Below are 17,480 nucleotides of genomic sequence, written 5' to 3'. Positions count from 1 at the left end.
CCCCAGCTGGATAACTGCCCGGTCCTGGATTTTCTGACCTGCCCAGGAGGATGCTCAAAGAGCCTGGGAAGAGTGTCTGGGTTAGACTGCATGGTATTACATGGTGGTATTCCAGGCACAGAGGGGCAAGGACAGTCCCCTCAAGTTCTTGGTTCTTGAGAGATACAGAGAGAAGGACAGAGGAGACAGTTTTCAGAACAATACTGACAAAGATGAGAAGGCAAAGAACCTACTCTCAGAAGAGCAAAAAGGCTAGGTGGAGAGAAAAATAAAGGAGTAAAAGATGAACCTGGAAATGTAGGTTGGAGTCCGATTATGTAAGGCCTTGCAAGCCAGTGCAAGTCAGATATATTCAATTCAGTAAGTAATTGGAAATTGTTGCAGGTTCTCTGAGCCAAAAGTGAATCTAATCACTATTGTGTTTTAGGAAAATTAATTTGACAGAGATGCATAGACTGGATCAGGTTAGGGGAAGGCAGGAGATAACATGTATATGTGATGCTGAAGAAGATACAATAATAAACCACCATTATGAGATACCACTACACATCTATTTGAAAGGCAAAATATTAACGAACAAACACTGACAGTATCAAGTGCTGACAAGGACTCAGAGCAACTGGAACTCCCCTACATTGCTGGTGAGAATGAAAAATGGACTAGCCACTCCAGAAAATGATTTGGCAGTTTCTCATAAGGTTAAACATACACTAACCATATAACACTACAATCCCACTCATGGTTACCTGCCCTAGAAAAATGAAAACATACGTTAACATAAAAACCTGTACATGAGTGTTTATAGAAACTATGTTCATAATTGCCCCAAGCTGGAAAACATCCCAAATGTCATTGAGTGGGAGAATGGGTAAACAAATTGTGGTACCTCCATACCATGGAATACTGCTTGGCGATAAGAAGGAGCAAGGTACTATGTTGAGTGAAAGAAGCCAGTCTCGAAACGTTTCATATGGTATGATTCCATTTATATAATATTCTCGAAAAGACAAAGCTGTAGGGATGGAGGACAGATCAATGACTGCTAGGGCATAGGGAGGGAGGTGAGATAATAATAATAATAATAATAATAGGATAGCATGAGAAATTTTGGGGACATGATAGGACTGTTCTGTATCCTGATTGTAGTGATGGTTACATGAATCTGTACATGTGTTTAAAATCATAGAACCATACACCAAAAGAAAAAGATCAATTTCACGGTATGATAATTTTAAAAATTAAAATAAAAAAAGCCAAAAACCCAAATTAGCAAGGAAAGCAAGATTTTTTCCATTGTTTGAAATATGTTAGAGCACATTAGCATAAATAAATAAAACAATGCTAAATGGGAAAAAGGAATGGAAAAACATTATCTTAGATCATTAGACTCATAGATTAACCCAGGGTCAGCAAATATGCTTGTGGCAGATTGTATTTCCAAAAATGGCTGCAGCAATAGGTGTCAGCCTACATGCTCTTCTAGAACCTTGCTACTCCGCCATCAAGAAGTTTATGTCCCTATGACTTGAATTTGTGACTGTCTAGACCAAGAGAGGATGCTGGAAGCTACAGTATGTGCTTCCCCAAGTTAAGTGATAAAAATGCTATGCACCTCCTCCCTGTTCTCTTCGAACACTTGCTCTTGGAACCCAGCCACCGTAGTGTGAGGAATTCCAAGTAGCCCACGGAAAGGCCAAGTGAAGAGGAACAGAGGTCTCTGTCCATAGCCCTGGCTGGTCTTCCAACCAATAGCCAGCACCACCTTGCCAGCCATATGACAGAGCCATCTTAAAAGTAGAATCAAACTAGCTGACACGGCCCAGAGCAGAGCAGAGTGTGTTAGCCAAGCCCTGCCTAAGTAGGTTATTATGAGCAACATAAACGATTGATGTTGTGCTAATCCATTAAGTTTGGAGGAGGCTTGTCACACAGCAATAGATAGCCAATAACAATGTTTTTACTCACTTATCAAACCAATAGATCAGAATGCCTTCCTGGTGTGTGGTATAGGTTTCCCCTGCTATCCAAAAGTAGAACCTTCCTAGGAAACCATTTGTAAGCGGAAATGGCCTAAAGTGAAGAAGTAATTACCTTAGGACCCATCTTCCTAATGGAAGCACAAAATAAATAGAGATAAAGCCCAGATGCTCACAGACATAGTTCACAGATATGGCGGCTGGATGCTGAGATGCTGGGTGCATTTCCCAGGGAAGGAGCTGGGTGGTGCTGCTCTCCTTGCCGCTCTGGGTGTGCAATGCCTCTATAAGGGCTGTTACAGAACAAATGCTGAATGCTATTCTCGCTTTTGGTCTTTTTGCTTTTCCATAAAAGCAAAATCCTCTTTAGATTTATTTCAGTTAGTAAAAACAGGTTCTAATGTAGGTCCTTCATAAATGTGAAGTGGTGTAAAGTGAACTGTTGAAGCTGGGGGAGGATACCTGTATTCAGAAGAATTTGGGGGATGGTAATGAGGCTTAGAGGGAAAGAGTGCATTTCTGATTAGTGAAGTTATACATTGGGCATAGTTCTGAGCGATGGCATCAGAGCTATTTGCCAATCCTGTTATGAACCAGCACTCCAGCTGTATATATTGAACAAGACAGAATGTAGGCAGGTTGTGATCTGCTCACACAGATATTTAGTACCAGAGTCAAAGCTCTAAATCACGTCTTCTGATGTACAGTTTAGTATTCTTTCCACTTTGCCTGTCCCTTCCCAATAACAGATTCCAGAGAAATGAACCACAGGACCTAGAGCAGCAAATATATTTTCCCCTCCTATGCCTGAGACAGACATCATTAGTCAAGTACAGTGCTCTCCTAAGGTCACTGATGTGCATGTAGATGACAGACCCAAATTGCCATTAGAGAACCTGAGCAGAAAGGCGCAAGAGCTATAACTGATAGGTATTAGGAGTGTCAGAAGAACACAGCAAAGGCGGGCTCAAAATATAAGCTGTAGGAAAAGCTTGTATCTAAATGCAATGTGCATGAGCAAGAGGGAAGTGTTTGGACATGACTTCTTGGGATTAAGAATGTCTGAAACAACACATAAACTCACATCTTAGAGTCTACTAAGGAATCGTTTCCCACATCCTTGAGGAACTCTGCTGCATATCCAATTAGACAATTTCCATTTAATATTTTTGAACTATTTGTTGTAGTCGGAAGAAAACCTGTTACTTTAGTTCTATAAAGTATATTCCATGTATGTTCTATAAAGTATATTCCATGTATGTAATTTGGTCTCATCCTGAATACAATGGAATTGGAATGTATACAACATATACAACAGGGTAGTACTGGAATACTGTACACGTTGACGGTTCTGTTCTTTTTTTTTTTTTTTTTTTTTTGCGGTACGCGGGCCTCTCACTGTTGGGGCCTCTCCCGTTGCGGAGCACAGGCTCCGGACACGCAGGCTCAGCGGCCATGGCTCATGGGCCCAGCCGCTCCGTGGCATGTGGGATCTTCCTGGATCGGGGCACGAACCCGTGTCCCCTATATCGGCAGATGGACTCTCAACCACTGCGCCACCAGGGAAGCCCGACGGTTCTGTTCTTCATAACGCACTTGGCGTTGTCTAACAGCAAAGCAGCCTCAGAAAACAAAATAGACTATTTCTAGGGTACGAGTTATTTATTTTATTTTTAAATTTATTTTTGGCTGCTTTGGGTCTTCGTTGCTGCGCGTGGGCTTTCTCTAGTTGTGGCGAGTGGGGTCTTCTCTTTGTTGTGGTGTGCGGGCTTCTCATTGCGGTGACTTCTCTTGTTGAGGAGCACGGGCTCTAGGCGAGCGGGCTTCAGTAGTTGCGGCTTGCGGGCTCTAGAGCACAGGCTCTGTAGTTGTGGCGCGCGGGCTCAGTTGCTCCGCGGCATGTGGGATCTTCCCAGATCAGGGCTCGAACCTGTGTCCCCCGCATTGGCAGGCGGATTTTTGATCACTGTGCCACCAGGGAAGCCCTGGGGTATGATTTAAAAGCAGAGGTTATGAACCTATGGCACTGTGGATTTTAGGGTAGCTTGCTGAGAACAGGATTCAGATTCATCCAGTAGAGGACCCAGAGCAGAGCTTCTCTGAACTTGGTCATAAGAGATCAAAACACCTTGCAGAAGCAACTACAACTGAGCTCCCAGCAAAATAATGATCACTCTTCTCCTTTCTATGATTCTGAGTAGGTCCTGAGGTGGTTGGTATGAAGGTTATTTGAGTAAAACAAGTAGCCAAGTACCTTTATTCATTCATCTGCTCACTGACTAATTAGTAGGTGCAAGGTATTCTGTTAAACACCACAAAAAACACAAGGATGAAACAGACAGGGATTTTGTCTTCAAAGGTTCTCTAGCAGGGACCCCACCATCCCTCTTTTAATAGAATAGGATTTGACAACATGGGCCTAACGAGTTAGAAATCTAAATATCAACCAGTGGCATCCAAACACAAGAACACTGGCTTTAAACATTAGAAGCAGGCAGGATACATCATTACAATTGTCTACACAAATCTACGGGCTTCGAGAATATTAATAACATTTCCTTCCTTCCTTCCTTTCTTTCTTTCTCTTTCCTTTATCTTCCTTCCTTTCCTCCTTCCTTCCCTTTTCCCTTCCCTCCCTCCTTCCTTCCTTCCTCTTTTTCTTTCTTTCCTTCTCCCTTTTTCTTTCTACATGGATTATACTATCATTTGAAAAATTACTAATTGCTGGGTCACTTAGATGCATCACTGTGCTTTTAGGAAATTTTTCCTGCTAATGAAATTCTTTTCATCAGCTCTAGTTTCAGATTTACAACACAGGCTTGTCCTTTAACAAGTAAGTGTTCCTTCCAGAAAAATGTGCAGCAGATGTGGCAAAACAGAAATAAAATATTCTTGGAAGTGAACTAGTTTGGATAATAAACTTTCCTTTCTTGTACTTAGACTTTATTCTTCTAGTCCACATCAAATTTTCAGGAAGGTTGAATTGATCATTTTGTGTAATTTATTCTCAAGTCTTAAAATAGTGGTCAGTAAAATTCTCGTAAACTTTTTTCAGGTTTTTGTGTTTAGGAGCTGTTGATTTATATTTCCCCGAATCCTTTGTGGAATAGAATAACACAGTACTTTCCACTGGGTTTTCCTAAATACCAGCAACTTGTTTTTCAGCTAATAATCTTAACCCAACCACCTCTCAAAGACCTGTACAAGTGCCAGTGCATAAGAACAAGAGAGAAAAGAATCTAAAAGAAAGTGGGCTTTGGAGTCAATCCAATCTAGAGTCCATGTAAGGCTGTGACACTGTGTATTCTATGTAAATTACTTAATCTCACTGAGCCTCTGTTTCTTTATCTGTAAAATGGAGATAAAATGCACACTGTAAAGTTAGTATGAGAATTAAGTACAAAATAAGAAAGCAGGGAGCCTGGTACGTAATAGGAGTTCCTTAAATAATAATTTCCCTTTGCTTCCTCCTAAAAATGACAATGATAAAGCTCAGGATTTAATCATTAAAAACATATAAATAGTTACAGCTGCAAACTATTCAGGTCCCAATTAACTTTTCAGACACTGATATGTAGAAGATTTGGCATTTCTCCTCTTTCTTCTTAATGGAAACAAGCACCCCACATTAAGGAAAATGAAAATTTGGGGGGAAAAAACACCTATAATTTCATCACCCTAGCACCACAGCTGTTTCCATGTTTGTCATGGTCTGGCTTTTAAACAAAATGGTCACATTTTCTCCACAGCTGCAGTCAGGGTGTGCTCATCATGAAGGTACTAAAAGATTTATTCCAGGTGATGGTGGGACGCTGCTGAAGAAGAAATGGAAGGCTGCGGAGGTGTTAAAGTTCTCTTAAGATATTGTTCAAACGTTTCTCCAGCACAAAAACTCCACAAAGAACTCCTCTGCAGTTGTCGTTACCCAGGGCTGTTTCTTTAAATTGTTTGACGTCAGAGCAGGAATGCTATAGCAACAGTCTGTCAAATTGGAATTAACTCGGAAGAAAGATGGGGGTGGGGAGAGGAAAATTGCTCCCGGGCGGTACTGACTTCAGAGGAAGCAAATTGGGTAGATGCATTCATTTTATGACATTTTAAACATAAAACACCCCTAGAAATTTAGAAAAAGTCGGTTGCATGTGATGTTTAACTCATGCAGAGATGAGCAACTTGACAGGGTTATCTGCAAGGCCCGGTTTCATCAGTGACAACAGTAATGATAACTTCCAAGCATTGATCATTTATTTAGAGGCAGGCTCTGTGCAAATGTTATCGCAGTTAAAATTTTCGCACCTTTTTGAGGCAGGTACAGTATCCCTATCTTGCCCATGATGAAACTGAGGCCCTGAGACGGTACACGGTCATAAAACTAGGGACGGTAGAGCTGGGATTGCAATGCAATTTTGTAAGACTCTGGGATTCAGTTTACTCTCTTACATTTAGAATTCTAGAATGTTAAACCTAAACGGGACCTTGAGGTCTTCTAAATCAGCCCCTCTATCCTGCCCACGAGCAAGCTGAGGCCTGTGCGGTGGCAGGAAGGAAACCGGCCACACCACTTGGGCGCTACTCAGAAGTATGCTCTGGCGTCCAGGCGCCTAACCAAGAAAACGAAACTGCTCGGGAATAAATGTTTTTCTTCTTCTAGCAGGAAACGAGAGAGAAAATAGGAAGCAGACGCTACGCTCCGCGCCAGCTGCTTTCGCCCCCCGCCCGGGCCGCGCACGCTCCAGGGCCTGCGCGCGTTCGCGGCGCGTCCCCGCGGGCTCGCGCGCCTCGTGCCTCGCGCCTCGCGCCTCTCGCCTCGCGCCTCGAGCCACGTCCCCGACCCGGCCCCGCGCGCCGCGGAGTTGGCTGCTGGGAGGCGCGGGCCTGGGTGTGGTCGGCGGATCTCAGCGGCGCTGGTCTCGGCGGTGCTCTGCGCTCTGCAAGCCGGCTCCGCGCGCCAGGGGCTGCTGAGCGCCCAGCTGACCTCCGCACGCCCAGTCCACGCGGGTCGAAGCTCCCTCCAGGTAGGCGGCGGCCGCGCTAGCTGCGGCTTGTCGGTGCGCCCCGCGGGGCCATCCCGGGTTTTCCGCAGGGGGCGTGAGGCGCGGCCGGCGGGGTCCTCCTGACTCGGGGACGGGGGACTCCAGGAGGCGGACCCTGCCCGGGAGGGACGGGGCGGGCGCGCCTCGGTGGCGCTCCGCTCCCGTGCGGGGATCGGCCGCCGCTTCGGGCACTTCCTGGGCAGCGAGGGGGCGGTCTGTGGTCCTTGGTCTCCAGACCCCCAGGTTCCTCTCCACGCCCCGAGGCGCCTCCGGGGCACTGGAACGCGAGCTTGCGTTTGTCCCAAGAATAGCGGTTATTCAGGGCTTCCCAGAAGGGTTATTGGGTGGTGAGCGCTGGGAGAGATAAAAGTTCTCCACCGAGTGCTAAAAATGAGTCCAGTGGTTTCGTGTTAAATTTATTTTGTAAAGGATCTGATGCCCAATATTTGGCGGGGGGAAGGAATTAAGGATTTTGAATACTTGTAAGTTCAGTACATGATAAAATGTTTTCCTTTTCTCTCCGCATTCTTTTTCTGCTTCAAAACACAAATGATTGCCTTGTATTGTACTTTGATATTTATTGCTCTTCGGCAGAGGAAGAATTTCCCAAAGTTTAAAAACAGACTTTCATTTGTTTATAGAAGCAGTGTCTTGTTATTTTGCATCTCTCTTTCCTTTTCTCCCACTCCTTCCTTTTCTCTTTTAGTAAAGGGTGTGGATGCATCTTTCTCCTTCCACAAGCAAAATAGCTCGGTTTGTGGATTAGCACCCTACTGGAAAGTTTTCTTAAGACGTTCGGCATTGAATTGTTGATGAATTCCAATTGTCTTGGTATTGCATACTGAGATTGTGACCTCTAAGTGCGTCTTCTAGAACAGAGGTAGAGCACACACTGCTTATTTATTTTATTTTTTAAACATCTTTTTTGGAGTATAATTGCTTTACAATGGTGTGTTAGTTTCTGCTTTACAACAAAGTGAATCAGTTATACATATGTTCCCATATCTCCTCCCTCTTGCGTCTCAGATGAAAGAGAAGTCATTTCTAGTCGGCGAGGAAAACGACGGTCTGTAACGTAAAATTTTATGCTTTGTGTCTCATTGCCATTGCGGATTTTAAGCCTCTTCAGTGTGGGGCTTTGGGGTTATTAATGATTCTAGGCTCTGAAAGTTTATTGTATATTTCAGTATTTAGTTAAAGATCATTTTAAGACTTTCCATGTTGCATTTTGGTTTGTAGATTAATTTGAAAGTGAAATAGAAACTTTTAAAACATTGCTTATTGAACATCCTTAATTCTCTAGTGTATACACATTTATAAAATTATAAAATTGGTTAATATGGCTTTTGATACATTTATGTTCATCTCTTTGTGAGCCATAGGCATTATTTAGGAGGTTATTCAGAGTCGTTGGTCTTTGTTAACTTGCAGAATTGCTTTTATTATTTTCTCCAGTTTTATTGAGATATAATTGGCATGTAACATTGTGTAAGTTTAAGGTGTACAAAGGATGATTTGATAGATATATAAATTGCAAAGTGATTACCACAGTTAAAGTTAGTTAATACATCCATCACCTTTGTGTGTGTGTGTGTGTGTGTGTGTGTGACATTTAAGATTATTCTTTTAGCAGCTTTCAAGTATGCAATACAGTATTGTTAACTGTAGTCACCATGTTGTACATTAAACCCCTAGAACTTATTCATCTTATAACTGGAAGTTGTTTTTTCTTAAATTAATTAATTAATTTTTGGCTGCTTTGGGTCTTCGTTGTGGTGGCTTCTCTTGTTTTGGAGCATGGGCTCTAGGCGTGTGGGCTTCAGTAGTTGTAGCACGTGGCCTTAGTAGTTGTGATGCACAGGCTTAGTTGCTCTGCAGCATGTGGAATCTTCCCGGACCAGGGCTCGAACCCGAGTCCTCTGCCTTGGCAGGAGGATTCTTAACCACTGCACCACCAGGCAAGTCCCAACTGGAAGTTTTTAACATTTGATCAACATCTCCTCAGAATTGTTTCTTTTAAATCATTGGCACTTTGGTATGTCAGCACATATTTTTACACTTTAAAAATAGACTCTGGGACATTTTGAAAATTGAAAATTGGAACTATGTGTTGGACATTTTTTTTGCCCTTACCAAATACTGTCTGAGATGGTGTGATTTCACTGATTTCTTTTAGGCATGTTATTGAAACACACTGTGTAATTTCTTTACCTTGTTAATCTGCATTTATTATAGGAACTACTTATTAAGCATATGTTCTGGGCCAGGGGCAATTCTATACATTATTCTGTTTATATTCTACATTAACTTGGCAAAAGAGACATTATCCAGTTCTACAGGTAAGAAAATTGTGGCTCTGAGATGTTAAGTAACTTGCCAGTGGTTATGTAGCTGTTAGGTAACTCAGTTGGGATTTAAGGCCAGACCGCTCTGTCACTACAGTTCATGTTCTTCCCTCTGTGCCACACTGACTTAATGCCAGGACATGAGGAATAACCCTCAGTTACTCAATAGCATATTTGTAAATTTTCCAAGACGTGCCAGAGATGTGGGTTTGATTTTCTAGCACGAACATTACTATCCATCTGTGTTACTACGCATATCCTCATGTCAGCCGTTCTCTTCTCACCTCTCTATTCCTGCTTAAATGTCTAGCTCAAAGTTCAACACCTCCCTCTTGCCAGGGCAGAATTTCTCCTACTGACATTAATAGGTAGTGATAGCTTAATTATCCTTCCAAAATAATAACCCCATTTTATGTGGGTTCTCTAGAGCCATAAGTATAACTAATTTGGAAGGTTACAGACAGGATGGCAATCTATTTTGGAATATGGGAACCTTTTGATATCCCTCAAATTTAAACCAGAAGTTATTTTGATTGATATTTCTTTCTGCAGTTATCCCATCCCTTCTCCACCTTCAATTTCAGTTTCTGTGGAATCATTGACATTATAATACAAACATTCTGTTATGTCTCCCATCTTAAAATTCTTTCTTGATCCAGTATGCTGTCCCATTTCTCTGTTCCACATTGAGAAAGCATAATCTTTTGATAGAACAAAAATAGAGAAGAGGTAACCAGAAACTAATTAGCTACCTGTAGGGGGTGGGTAGGAACTGAGTAAAAGGGATGGTGGAGGGAATGGCATTGCTCTGATTATACCTTTCTGTGTAGTTATGAGCTTTGGAAACTTGGTAATGTTTTATATGTTCAAAAATCAAATTAACAGGGTTGGGAGAAAAAAGCCTCCAAAATTGAATACAAACAGCAACAGATGAACTAACTGTATTGTAGGGAATAACGTCAACTCTCAGAAGAAAAAAAAATGAATCCAAGTAAGTTTTTAAACACAGGACTTTGATTATATACCTTTAACCTAAAGGTGAAAGGACTGCCAACAACAAAAACAAAAAACCTTGAACCATGTGTAGTAGGCTATTATCTATAGTGTAGAGATATAGCAGTTCTGAAACTATTTTGTGTGTATCGTAGGATTGAGCAAATGAGTAAATTCATTGCGATTTTGAGAGCTAGGGTTTTCACTATGGGAGAAGGAAAATAAAAAATATGAAACAGAAGAAGGCAATGAAGACCTCTATGGTGTTGGATTGGAATTAGAGTTATACATATGAACTCATGATTAAAATATACGTACATTCATACAGACATGCATATAATTCCTAGCTCTGTCTGTTGAAAGGGCTACAAGTAATGACACCCTAGTAGCAGTGAGCACAGCCAGTGCACAGACCTAAATGGCTGGTTCGAGAGCTGGGGAAGGGAAAGTATAAGATGAGCCTAGAACACAAAGTAAGGAAGGGTTCAAGAAAATAATGGGGGCATGTCAAAGGGATATAGGAACTAGCTTGAACAGCCAAATCTGGGAAAATTTGAACATCAAAATGAATAATAATAGTAATGTCTTATAACCCATTGAATGAAATCAGAATCCACAAGTCCATAATAAATAAATAAAATAAGAAAAAGGGAAAAACTGTTCCCAGTAGACCACCAATAAAAATGGTAGAAGGAACAATGGGTTAGAAAAGTCACTAATTTGCAACGATCATGATAATACTGATTCGGGCAAGTGTTACTAATAGAGAAAGGTCGACGAGGAAAAGAGTATTACTACCATTTCCAGTGATCTCTCTGGAGGTTAACAACCAAGGGGAAGACAGTAACTTCACAGTGGAGAAATCTGGCAGATACCACTTCAGTCAAGTGATCAAAATTAACATCACCAGTAGTGGGATAAACATGTTCCTTTTAACCCTCTTGAACTGTTTGTGGGAATGTACACTGATACAGCTACTATGGAGAACAGTAGGGAGGTTCCTTAAAAAACTAAAAATAGAGCTACCATATGACCCAGCAATCCCACTACTGGGCATATACCCTGCGAAAACCATAACTCAAAAAGAGTCATGTACCACAGTGTTAACTGCAGCTGTATTTACAGTAGCCAGGACATGGAAGCAACCTAAGTGTCCATTGACAGATGAATGGATAAAGATGTGGCACATATATACAATGGAATACTACTTAGCCATAAAAAGAAACAAAACTGAGTTATTTGTAATGAGGTGGATGGTCTTAGAGTCTGTCATACAGAGTGAAGTAAGTCAGAAAGAGAAAAACAAATACCGTATGCTAACACATATATATGGATTCTAAAAAAAAAAAAATGGTTCTGAAGAACCTAGGGGCAGGACAGGAATAAAGACTCAGACTTAGAGAATGGACTTGAGGACACGGGGTGTGGCAAGTGTAAGCTGGGACGAAGTGAGAGAGTGGCATGGACATATATACACTACCAAAGGTAAAATAGCTAGTGGGAAGCAGCCGCATAGCACAGGGAGATCAGCTCGGTGATTTGTGACCACCTAGGGGGGTGGGATAGGGAGGGTGGGAGGGAGGCACAAGAGGGAGGGGATATGGGAACATATGTATATGTATAGCTGATTCACTCTGTTATAAAGCAGAAACTAACACACCATTGTAAAGCAATTATACTCCAATAAAGATGTTAGAAAAAAAATGTTCCTTTTGACATGCTTGAAATAAGGATGTCATTACTTTTCTGTGGTATTTTTAAAATGTGTAACCAAAATCTAATCACAAGGAAACAGTTGAGGGACCTTAACTGAGGATTGTTCTACCAAGTAACTGGCTTGTACTCTTCCAACATGTTAATGTCATGAAAGACAAAGAAAGGCAAAGGAACTGTTCCAGATTAAAGTTCAGGAGACCTGTCAGTTAAATGCAATGCATAATCCTGGATTGGATCTAATAAGCAGGAGATAGTAGAGTAGGTCAGTAGGAAGAAATAAAAGTGGATGAGTCTTGATCACAAACTGGATAATTAACTTTTTTTTTTTTTTTTTTGATAATTAACTTTTAAATTACAGAGATTTGAAAATTTAAATTTTAGGTAAGCCTCAAAATTAACCATAATAAGTTTGGAAAGAATGAAAAGAAAACTGGCAGTAGTTAGATTTAAAGAGCTCTCTGGGTTTTGGGAAATCCAATTACTCTAAGAACGTTATGGGGATGTTGGCAAAACTTGAATATGTACTGAATATTAAATAATATTGTATCAAATTTAACATGTTAAATTTCCTGAATTTGATAATTGTACTGTAGTTATGTAGGAAAATGCCCTTGTTCTTAGAAGATACACAGTGAATTATTTAGGAGTAAAGGGTCAAAATATCTTCAATTTACTCTCAAATGGATAAGCAATAATAATTATTACATATAGAGAGAGCAATAAAGCAAATGTGGCAAATGTTAACAGCTGGTGAATCTAGGTGAAGGGAATTAAGAGTATTCACTATATTGAAATTTTCAACTTTAAGTTTGAAATTCCAAAAACTTGGAAAGTTAAAACTTCAAAAACTAATAAAGCTACTTAGTGTCCAAAAATCTTGGAAAGATTCCATGTAGGCTATATCTACTTCTCAACTCCTCCTCTCCCTCTTCTTCTGAACCTACGCCAGAGACTTTATCCTTCCTATGCCACAAAACCATTCAAGGTCACCAGGGATGTCAGTCTTGCCAAATTAGATCTCTCAGCCACGTTTGACACAAATGATAGATAACTCCTTCCTTATTGAAGCATTTTTTCCCTTGACTTCTGGGACACTAACTCTGATTTTCATCCTGCCTCACTGGCTGTGGCTTCTTATTCTTTTACAACTCAGTAAATGGCATCACTATCCACCCAGTTGCTCAGTTTAAAACTCCTAAGAGTTATCCTGATTGACTCATCCTGTATCTGTTCCTCCATTGGCAAGTATTATGGCCTCTAACTTAAGAATTATTCCAAATTTGTCCGTTTTTCATCACCTCCACTGCCACTACCCTTGTGTCAAACCACCATCTTTCCTGGTCCAGACTACTGTAGTAGTGCCTAACTGGTCTTTCAGCTTTCAGTGTCTGTGTCCCCTAGCAGACAGCATGAACTTTAAAAGGTATGAATCAAATCAGATTGTATCTCCCAGTCATCAGAACACATTACTGTTAGATGAAAACTGAAGTTTTTATTATGGTCAGGAGGCCTACATGATCACGTGGTTGGGCTCTTGCCCACCTCTGTTATACCTTCTGCTTTGCTTACTCCCCTCCAGCCTTACTGTACTCTCTCCCATTGATTCAGTTTGCCAGATTAGTTTCTGCCTCAGGGCCTTTGCATTTATCAATACTATTTCTTGTACCTGGAATGCTCTTCCCCACTTAAGGCATGGCTCATTCCCTCATTTCATTCAGGTCTTTACTTAGATTAATTTATTTAAAAATAGCCTTCCTGGTCACCCTCTAACTTCTTGCAGGTTTTTTTCCCCCCTGCATAGTACTTATCTGTACTTGAAATTGTTATTTATTCACGAGCTTTATAATCTTCTCCTAGACAAATATAGAATAAAGCTCCATGACCACGGGAAACTTTGCTTTGTTTACTGCTGAATCCCTGGAGCTGGGAATGTGCCAGGCATGTGGTTGGAATTCAGATATTTGTTGAATGAATGAATAAATGCATGAATTAATATTTGCCAACTTTCTGGCTATATTTGATTTAACTCTATTGCAATTGGAGAAGACTGTCTCAGAAAATCCTATAACATCGGTGCTGTTTTTTGGTGACACTGCTCCAGGTTTTCTGGAAGCTAACAAGTTATCAGCTTTGTGTTTCACGACTTCATCTCTCTTTTGTCTGCCCTCTGGTGGAGGGAGTACTAATAAGCAGGAGATAGTAGAGTAGGTCAGTAGGAAGAAATAAAAGTGGATGAGTCTTGATCACAAACTGGATAATTAACTTTTAAATTACAGCGATTTGAAAATTTAAATTTTAGGTAAGCCTCAAAATTAACCATAATAAGGTTGGAAAGAATGAAAAGAAAACTGGCAGTAGTTAGATTTAAAGAGCTCTCTGGCTTAGGATGAAAAATAAAACTAGCTCCAAAATGTTTTGATTACTTAAAATAATTTCTGCTTAAATGTAATTCTCTTAAAATATTTTTAACATTTTTACATCTTTAGTTCAAAGACATCTTTTTCTCAACTGTACTAATAATTTCAGCTAACCTTTGTTGACTTTTCCAGTTGTCAGTTAACACATGCCAGGGAAAAGCCAGTATTCAAACCCCTACAGTTGGGTACTAGAGGCAGCACTCTTATCTACTGTGCTTCACTACAGCCTTCCTACTAATGTCTTATGAATGGTACAGGCACCAAAGAATTTCCTTTGGTGTAATAGTTACGAACAACAACAACAAAAATGCTTGATAAGGGGAATTCTCTGGCAGTCCAGTGGTTAGGACTCCCGTGCTTCCACTGCAGGGGGCACGGGTTCAATCCCTGGTTGGGCAGCACAGCCAAAAAAAAAAAAGCTTGATGAGTTCACAGCATGTGTTCCTCAATACCACTTTCCTAGTATGCATCATCGAGAGCTTTTTCTTACAGAATTGCTGAGAACTATATCTTATTTAATCTGTTTTGAAGTAGAAATCACATTAAATGATTTCAACATTTGTGTACTATTGACTTGCTAAAATAATATAAAGTTTCTCTTAATGTCCATATTTAATATTTAAGGCAATATACAGCTTAAAAATTATTTCCCCAGTTTCGCCTTTAGCTGTCCAATTGATTTATAATTTTTGGTTATATAGACAATTGGGTGATGACTGTCTTTAAACATTCATTCTTACCTCTTCAAAAATAACCATGTTTTTATTTTTATTTATTTATTTATTTTTAAAATTTATTTTTGGCTGTGTTGGGTCTTCGTTGCTGCTCACGGGCTTTCTCTAGCTGCATCGAGCGGGGGCTACTCTTCATTGTGGTGTGTGGGCTTCTCATTGCGGTGGCTTCTCTTGTTGCGGAGCATGGGCTCTAGGTGCGTGTGCTTCAGTAGTTGTGGCAGGTGGGCTCAGTAGTTGTGGTGCACGGGCTTAGTTGCTCCGCGGCATGTGGGATCTTCCCGGACCAGGGCTCGAACTCGTGTCCCCTGCATTGGCAGGTGGATTCTTAACCACTGCATCACCAGGGAAGTCCTACCATGTTTTTAGAAGCCTTACTTTTTCTTCATCATCTAACTTGTAATACATTTCTAGCTATAGAGAAATTGATAGAATCTGTATCATAAAGTGAGAACACTACTTTGGTAGGGACAAAGATGAGGACAGTGGTCCCTGTGCTCTTAAGTGCTAATAACCTCTGGGCTCTTACATAGGAATTTTTGGTATTTTTGTTATGATGACATTTACCAATGGCTTGGCTCCGTTTTTTTCCCCTTCAATTTTTATGAGTTCCCCACCTAAACACCTTTACTCAGGAATTGTTTAAAATATGAAAATTGGACGTTAACTCTTTGGTTTGTGAAATTAAAACCCCAGTAATGCAACTTAAGCCAAATGAGGCTCTGTTGTACAACTGGCATGTGACATAGATTATATTGATACATTGCATTTAGGATAATTAACAAGGCTTATAATGACCAGTTTTATAAGGAAATAATTTGAAACATTTTTTACTTTCTAGCCTTCTGTAAATTGAATTATGTATTTAAGTGGAAAAATGGTAGAGAGCTAATTACTTAAGGAAATTGAAATTCATCAACAAGGGCTCGTCATTATGTGCATTGCTTACTAAATGTGCCCCTAGGGATGTTGTTGGGAGAGAATAAACTTTTTGAAAAATGTGGTCTCCTTGTCATTTGGTGTAAAAAAGCAAAAGCAGTTGGTATTTTAAATGTTTTAATAGATATTAGTTTTCATGGTTATGTTAACCTTTACTTTGGGGAATTAAACTTTATCAACAAGAGATTTTATTATGTTTATTAATTATTAATGTGCCACTAAGGAAGATTTTTGGGGAAAATGAATTTAAAAACACACACACAGACTCCTCCATGCCTTAGGATATAAAAAAGGAGAGAAATGTTTGTATGTAAATTTCCCCCATGGTTATAACTAATCTTTTCATGAGGGAACATCTGTGTATAGTTTCTAGAGATGATAGAGAGACAGGTTATGAAGGGATTGTGAAGCATCAGGAGCAATGTGTGTTTCCTTAAGGCTGCTGAAGGGCAGTATTGGTGTATGTGATAGTGAGTGTGGCAGGATGAAAACGTCAATAGGACAGTCTGAGCAGTAGACTAAAACTGTATGCGACTACAATGTAGATGTAACTAAAAGGGAGTACACTGTTAAAGCCACCTGGTGGAGATCAACTCTCTGTTGATTGATGGAGTTTGAGGATATTAGTTGTAGGAGTAGGGAGCTGTGGATGGAGTGGAGTTCCAAATAGCTAGTGTGGGTTATTAATTAGCTGTTAGTCTAAACCCAAGAGAGCAATCAGATGACATTTTGGTAAAGAAAGTGTGATCCTGAAGTAGCATTGGTGGATATCCGTTCATCTCAGACCAACATCATATAAGTACACTTGCTTCTTAATTAGTAAAACTTCCAAAGTTTTACCTCGTGCATAGGCATTATAGCTTTATGTTAGAAAGAATGAAATCTGCCCTGGAAGAAAGACACTGAGTGCTATACTCTATTTGGACTTATTATTGGTAATTTTAAGATATTTAATTTTTATTAAAACTGAACATACGGAATTGTAGCTACCTTTCTATGAATATGTTAATTACACAAGTCACATTTTATGCTATCAAGCCAACTCAGCAAATGACTTAGATCATGACTGATGCCTGCTAGGCACTCATAAAAATCTGTTGGATGAAATTCTGATATATCCAGCTGTCATATTTTCATCCTTTAGCGGTGGGATTAATTGAAAAAAATTTTTAGATATAACCAAGAGTAATATGTAATCAGGTCTGGTGAGTTTGTGTTGTTTCTGGTAAAACAAAAGCAAATCATGTGACTTTAAAGTGTATAAGACTTTGTGACTTAGTGGTACAGAGATGAACCATGCATGGTCCTATCAAAAAAATCCAAGAGGTGA

General features: G+C 40.2%; 1 protein-coding gene across 3 annotated transcripts in view; it reads left to right on the top strand.

Annotated features, from left to right (window-relative positions):
* The first annotated feature begins 6,706 nt into the window (after nt 1-6,706).
* Nucleotides 6,707-17,480, top strand: part of GNB4 (G protein subunit beta 4) — a 61,857-nt gene continuing 51,083 nt past the window's right edge. Inside the window, exons 1-2 of one of the 3 annotated variants that reach the window (XM_067034056.1) lie at nt 6,782-6,991; nt 7,716-7,889. The gene's annotated coding sequence lies outside the window, so the exon portion shown is untranslated. Of the gene's footprint in view, nt 6,992-7,715; nt 7,890-7,999; nt 8,076-17,480 lie in introns of those variants that run through there. The other 2 variants (XM_059064593.2, XM_067034057.1) reach the window with 2 other exon arrangements.

Source organism: Kogia breviceps, chromosome 5 (assembly GCF_026419965.1).
Source record: "Kogia breviceps isolate mKogBre1 chromosome 5, mKogBre1 haplotype 1, whole genome shotgun sequence".
NCBI lineage: Eukaryota > Metazoa > Chordata > Mammalia > Artiodactyla > Physeteridae > Kogia > Kogia breviceps.
The sequence above is the reverse complement of the archived record's forward strand: the minus strand, read 5'-3'. Positions and strand labels throughout refer to the sequence as shown.